The 7829-nt window shown below is 34.2% G+C and overlaps 1 long non-coding RNA gene across 2 annotated transcripts; it reads right to left on the reverse strand.

Annotated features, from left to right (window-relative positions):
- Positions 1–7564, reverse strand: LOC105262320 (uncharacterized). Of its 2 annotated transcripts, XR_009342694.1 has the most exons (4): positions 5227–7559; positions 5049–5166; positions 4653–4931; positions 1–4596 (listed from the first exon to the last, which is right to left on the reverse strand). It is a non-coding gene; the product is annotated as an uncharacterized LOC105262320 (long non-coding RNA). The 2 variants fall into 2 exon arrangements; XR_009342693.1 differs by having other exon boundaries at positions 4653–5166; positions 5227–7564.
- Between the last annotated feature and the right edge of the window lie 265 nt (positions 7565–7829).

Here is a 7829-nt window from a genome sequence, read left to right on the forward strand (position 1 = left end):
AAATTTTGCATACGTGATTATTTTTCCAGTAGGCAGTTTAAGTTCGTAAATGGGCCATGTAGGTCCACGTTTGCATATAGCCCCCATATAACCTTACTTCCCTATATTTCAAATTTGGTATTTGAAGTTCGAAATGGATACTACAGCTTATGACAGAAAATTATCTGTTCAGATCCACGTCTTCGAATAGCCCCCATACAACGGTACCTCCCGATATTCGGTATTTTGATGATTTCAGCGACATTATTTACCGGGATTGTTTCAAATTTGGCATTTGAAGTTCGAAAAGGATACTACAGCCCAAGACAGAAAATTGTCTGTGCAGGTCCAAGTCTTCGTATAGCCCCCATATAACGGTACCTCCCGATATTCGGTGTTTTGATGATTTTAGCGACATTATTCACCGGAATTCTTTCAATTTTGGTATTTGAGATTCGTAATGGATACTACAGCCCATGACATAAAATTGTCTGTGCAGGTCCACGTCTTCGTATAGCCCCCATATAACGGTACCTCCCAAAATTCGGTATTTTTATGATTTTAGCTCCATTATTCACCGGAATTGTTTCAAATTACGTATTTAGAGTTCGTAATGGAAACTACAGTCTGTGACAGAAAATTGTCTATGCGGGTCTAGGTCTTCGTATAGGCCCCATATATCAGTACCTCCCTATATTCGGAAGGTAAAATACCCACCGAAATTTTTTGAGATGTCGTATTTGACGTTCGTTATGAATGCTATAGCCTGTGACGGAATATTGTCTATGCTGGTCCAGGTCTTCGCACAGCTCCGATATAACGGTACCTCCCTATATACGATATTTTGATGAGTTTAGCTGCATTATTCACCGTTTATTTCAAGTTTCGAATTTGAATATGGTAGTGGGTTATGACAAACAAGGCCTATGTACGTCCACGACGTATAGACACTAATATAACGGCTATATTCGGTATTTTTAAAATTTTAATTTTAAGGACTTTATTTTTTGAAAATTTCCAAATTCGTTCCAAATGGTGGAGGGTATTCAAAGTTCGGCCCGGCCGAACTTACTGCTTTTTAACTTGTTTTATTATTTCTATGCTTGCTAAGCTTCAATATTTAAAAGTACTTTGTCGCTAACGTCACCAATTGTAATTTATTAGTAACGAGCTATACTAAACCGAACTGCAAGATTAATGATATCCAGGAAATAATGGTATCATGATTATCATATTAATGCTAGGAACACGACGAATTTTTCGCGTCGTATGTTCGTCGTCAAAAATAAAAAACATATGTGCATATGGAAATGCACATAGTCACGGCGCCGGCGAAAATTTCGTCGGACACCGCAACTCAATTAGCTTTATTTCTATTTCATAAGCCGGCGAACGGCGAACAAAACAGTACAAGGTGGTCATACTTGTACGAATTTTATGTGTTTTAGTAAATAAAGTTACTTTTTACTTTAAAATTTTGTTATGGTCCTCTAATATCTGTTACTCCTATAAAAATACATAATTAATACGTTTATTTATTTGTGTAATTGCGCCTGAGTGAAGATATATGGAGCCGCTGGAGTTTTTAGATGGCTACAAAGATGCACGAACGTAAGTATAATATGTTACTACCAAATTTTAATATGTTTTTATTTGAGTAGAACGATTGGAAACATTTATAACATAGACAATGATTTGCCAAGCATTCTTGATTGCTCGTCGTCTTCTGTCAACGATTTTCTGCTAACTGACGAAAGCAGCAGCCATTGTCTGTGCAGGTCCACGTCTTCGTATAGCCCCCATATAACGGTACCTCCCAAAATTCGGTATTTTTATGATTTTAGCTCCATTATTCACCGGAATTGTTTCAAATTACGTATTTAGAGTTCGTAATGGAAACTACAGTCTGTGACAGAAAATTGTCTATGCGGGTCTAGGTCTTCGTATAGGCCCCATATATCAGTACCTCCCTATATTCGGAAGGTAAAATACCCACCGAAATTTTTTGAGATGTCGTATTTGACGTTCGTTATGAATGCTATAGCCTGTGACGGAATATTGTCTATGCTGGTCCAGGTCTTCGCACAGCTCCGATATAACGGTACCTCCCTATATACGATATTTTGATGAGTTTAGCTGCATTATTCACCGTTTATTTCAAGTTTCGAATTTGAATATGGTAGTGGGTTATGACAAACAAGGCCTATGTACGTCCACGACGTATAGACACTAATATAACGGCTATATTCGGTATTTTTAAAATTTTAATTTTAAGGACTTTATTTTTTGAAAATTTCCAAATTCGTTCCAAATGGTGGAGTGTATTCAAAGTTCGGCCCGGCCGAACTTACTGCTTTTTACCTTGTTTTATTATTTCTATGCTTGCTAAGCTTCAATATTTAAAAGTACTTTGTCGCTAACGTCACCAATTGTAATTTATTAGTAACGAGCTATACTAAACCGAACTGCAAGATTAATGATATCCAGGAAATAATGGTATCATGATTATCATATTAATGCTAGGAACACGACGAATTTTTCGCGTCGTATGTTCGTCGTCAAAAATAAAAAATATATGTGCATATGGAAATGCACATAGTCACGGCGCCGGCGAAAATTTCGTCGGACACCGCAACTCAATTAGCTTTATTTCTATTTCATAAGCCGGCGAACGGCGAACAAAACAGTACAAGGTGGTCATACTTGTACGAATTTTATGTGTTTTAGTAAATAAAGTTACTTTTTACTTTAAAATTTTGTTATGGTCCTCTAATATCTGTTACTCCTATAAAAATACATAATTAATACGTTTATTTATTTGTGTAATTGCGCCTGAGTGAAGATATATGGAGCCGCTGGAGTTTTTAGATGGCTACAAAGATGCACGAACGTAAGTATAATATGTTACTACCAAATTTTAATATGTTTTTATTTGAGTAGAACGATTGGAAACATTGATAACATAGACAGTGATTTGCCAAGCATTCTTGATTGCTCGTCGTCTTCTGTCAACGATTTTCTGCTAACTGACGAAAGCAGCAGCCAAGCAAACGAACCTCGGCGGAAGTTCACCAAGAAGCACGCGGACGCAGAAATAACTACTGTCTTCAAGCAGGTTATGCAGGAGTGTGCAAATTCTATAAGAGAAATTGCTTCAGGGAGTGAAAGTGGCCGCAACTCAACCTTGTTGCTTTTCGAAAGCTTGGCCCAAAAACTAATTGGGTCGAATTTACCACAGGCCACAATATCAGAATTTGAGGCTAAGACTTTTGGTTTGATTTTCAATAGTCGATAAAAAAACAAAAGACTTTTTGAGTTTTGCCTTGTTAAGGCGAAGATCATATGTTTTATGATTTATGTGTTTGTTTTCTCTTTCGAGACGAGCTTAATGATCTGAAATTTGCAGTGAAAAAGAAAGCCAGATAGACACTATCACACACTCACCACTATGCGACGCGTTTCGTTTTCTTTTCTTGTAGCTTCTGCTACCACTTTATTTGAGTACTATTCGTAGACTAATTGAAAAACATAATTTTGGTTTTACTTATTAAATCAAAGTGCTTATTAAGCGTTCTTGTTCTTTTGCACGTTTATTATTGTATTTCAAAAATATTGATTACTTGCATACGCGTGTTAAATCAAATTATATTTCTCAACATTTTAGCTTGCCAGGTAAAATGCTAAAGTTGCAATTTCTGGGGTCAACACCATAAGTGTGCTGAATTATATTTCCGAACAAGTAAGCACACAACAAAAAATTACAACAAAAAAAATAATAAAGAAACAAGTGCATGAAGAACAGGAAACGCGTGTGTGTTATTTCAGAAAGGTAACCATTTAAATTAGGACGCGATGGGGTGATATCATAACTGCTAAGGTCGTGAGCTTAGTTTACAAGGAAATTGCCAAGAACATACCTTGATTTTTTTTTTTAAGTTTTAATTCCATGAACTGAATTTTTTCTTCTTTTGTTTTTTAAGTTTTTTTTTTTTTTTAATTATGACTGAAGTGACATTAGAAGTTGCCTTAGTATATAGTTTGTATTAAATACATTTGAATTTTGGTTTTGATTAAGATAAGATTTTTTATTTTAAATTAAATAAAATTGAATTTTTGATTACTAAAAAATTAATGAAATTGAATTCGAAGAAATTTTTTAGGAATGAATTTCAAAAAAGTGGTTTGTTGATTCGTCTCTCACAGCAAAAGCACTTGCTGATGAGCGGTTGGCATGGGAAATTCGGATAGAAGGCTGGGATTCTGATGCCTGCCTCCATGTACCACGAATAATAACTCCATTTTCTTCGTGATCCACCAAACTACCTTCAAAATATCCGCAGGTTTTATCTAACATTAGGTAATTATGAAGAACTACCGTTGCTAAAACTATTTTATCTACGTTTTTGGGTGACACTTGAATGTTTGTATGTAAAATCCTCCACCTGTTTGTTAAAATGCCAAAAGAGTTTTCAATGTATACACGAGCGGCAGGTAACTTTTTGTTAAAATTTTGTTTAGCGGCAGGCAAGCTTCGTCCTGGATATGGCCTCATTAAATTTTTCTTCAAAGGGAAAGCATTTTCTCCCACAAAGAAATACGGAAACGTTTTATCAGTGCCTAAATGTATAAACTCAAAATTTAATTACTATAATTAAATGTACAAAATCTTTTACCAGGTAGTTTATCATCAGGGGGAAGATTAATTTGATTTCTCAAAATCATTTTTTCAAACGAACTTCTTGCAAAGACTCCACCATCACTTTGGCTGCCAAAAGCTCCAACATCAACAAATATAAAATTATAATCCGCGTCACATACCACCATTAGCACAATGCTAAAACTTTTTTTTATAATTATAAAAAAGTGAACCGCTATTTTTTGGACAAAAGATGTTGACATGCTTGCCATCAATAGCCTCAACACAATGCGGCATACCTGTTTTCGTGTAAAATCTTTTCACATAAAATATACATCATATATTATTATTTTATTTAACACTATAAATTTAAGTTTCCAAAACTTTCAGCAATGCTTTTCCATTTATGGTGATTAGGTTGGGAAACATATACCTTTTGAAGCTCGCTCCATAACGCATCGCAAGTTTCATAAATTATCTTTCTCACAGTCGAAACACCCATTTTGTATATCTTTGCCAAAAACTGTGCACTGCAACCATGAGCTAGGTATCTGACAATAAAATATATGGATCAATTGTTGTCTGAAAATAAGTTCTCAGCAAGCACTTACATTAGAGTTAAGCCCAAACGTGTTTCCTCATCAATTGGTTTTCTTTTTGAAAATCTTTGAAATCGTGGTTTAAGCAAATCTAGAAGAGAAGAAGTGCTCTTCAGAAGAAAGAAGTGCTCTTCATCTCATAATTTTAGCTCCGTAAAAGCCATTCTCTGGAATCATTCGGTGTTTCTTTTAATGTTCACTGGCCGTACCCACCATCTTCTCCGTAAACGTTTTCGCACAAGCAGATAAGCTTTTACTATAATATACAATTCTCTGATTCATTGTAGTCAACAAATGAGCAAAAAGTAAACAACTTCATCAGCTGTTTTATAATTTCGTCGGTATTGTTTTCCATGCGACGAATTTATGCGGCTCATTTTGTCGCCGCGTAGGGCGAAATTCGTCGTTCGCTCCAATTGTGTTCCTAGCATAAGTGTCTAAATTTAGCTGCACGAACTGCCGATAACCTCAAAGAAGATAAAGGTTTGCGATAGTGTCGTGATAAATTCTGTGTTTATGATCCTGAATATAATCAAATTGATTTAGAAGCTAACTAAACATTAGATAAGTTTGCTTAATAGAAGGAATTTTTTGACAAACAATCGAGTTTAGATCATTTCCTTAAATCTCCATTGGACTTTGTCATAAAAAGAAAAAAACGTCTAACATCATGACTTTTGCCTCACGAAATGTAGCTTCGGTTAACGCTATTGCAATACCACAAATTTCTATCGAACTTCCTCTAATAATTTTACCCAATATGACTGATTCCAGAAAAGAGTCAATGTCGCAATTGGGCCTGCAATTGACTCAAACCTTTTCAACAACCCCATCGAGGGCAACAACAACAAAGCCCTCATAAATAAACTGCCCGTCCATATCGATCTACAACACCCACTGGGTCAAATCGATCATTTACATCATCAGAAACAACATATTCAAATTATACATTAATACATAAGGAACTTTGGCCCTCTAAGACACTTATTCACCACTATGTATATAGATATCCTCCAAGGACTTAAGCTGTCGTTTTAGCTGTCGACATTTATGGAAAAATTCATTTATTATACCCTACAGGGGTATAGCAAGGCTAAGTGGTATACCAAAACTCATTGCGAAAATTCTTAGTGATACGGGTTCCTTCCAAGTCTCCTCTATACTATCCAATTTTCAGCACGGATTTAAAAAAAATGCTCAACTATTACAAATATTTTAAAACTGACAACAATTGTAAACGATGGTTTTAAAAGTATAATGCGAACAGACACTATCTACACGGATTTCAATAAAGCATTTGATAAAGATAAGTGTCTGAATCTTGATAAGATCTGTTAGAATGGATAAAGTCTTATTTATCATGAAGAACGCAAAATATAATTCTATAACTATCCTTATTTCTTCTGGAGATCGTCAGGGCAGTCAAATTGGACCTATTCTTTTTAACTTTTTTATTAATGTCTATCAACAACTATAAAGTACCCAAATATAATGTAATGTACGCACCAACAGGTTTAACGTACTAAAATATATTAATGTACCCAGGCGAAGTAAAAATTTTGCAATCCTACAATGATCCGATTGAACTAAAGTTGCAATGTAAATCTTTTAACGCAAAATATCACTTTGAAAACAATGAGCTAGAATCTGTTGAATATGTCCACGATCTTGGTATATTACTTCATCAACGACTAAGTTTTCGTCAACAAATATCAGTACTGAAAAAATGGAGCATGGAGTTTTCTGACCCACTAGTTACAAAACAACTATATTTTTCCATTGTTCGAAATTTACTTGAATATTATGTTATGTAATACACTCTAGTCTGATTGAATCAAAAACAATTTCTATTGTTCCTTTTGTGTAGTCATTTATGGAATCATCATTATGAAACATTACCCTCTTATGAAACCGAACTTTATACCTTTAAACTTCCTTCATTGAAAAGTGCGAACAATGCTTGGAATAAACTTTCTACTGAACGGCAAAATATTTTCCGATTTAGACAGACCTACAAAGAATTTTAACAAAGACATAGAAGTGTAAAGATAGGACAAGAGTTAAAATATGGTAACCCTGAGAAAATACCTCTGTTGTTACGATATCATAACTACATAGTTACCAATGTTAACTGATTTACACCGCTAAGGCAATAAGCAAATTTGCGAAAAGACCCATGGAATAGAATTTTGAATCCAAAAATTTGGATTTTTCAAATATTAACATGTCTTTGCCATGAGCTGTTACTCTATGTATTGTAGACACAAACCATTTGCTCAAAATGCATTTTGTCTAGTCTTTACTATTTTAGGTCTTTGATTTTAATTTACAACTGCTTTAATTCCAATATTATAAGTATAACTATGCAAAAAAAAAAAAAAAAAAAAAAAATACAATATAATGAATCTATCTGAAAATAAAGTACTTTGAAAATGCAGCTTCTTATAATAATTGATATGTATATATGTAAATTATATTAGTCTGTAAGGATATATGTATTATCCATAGACTTATTAAAAATGATTGAGGGTTTAACTTTACTGCTTGTTTATTTTTTAACTAATCTTTTATAAACGTAAGTTAAAAGCAATACCAGCGACAGGGTTATATGTATG

This window comes from Musca domestica, unplaced genomic scaffold (genome assembly GCF_030504385.1).
Source record: "Musca domestica strain aabys unplaced genomic scaffold, Musca_domestica.polishedcontigs.V.1.1 31, whole genome shotgun sequence".
NCBI lineage: Eukaryota > Metazoa > Arthropoda > Insecta > Diptera > Muscidae > Musca > Musca domestica.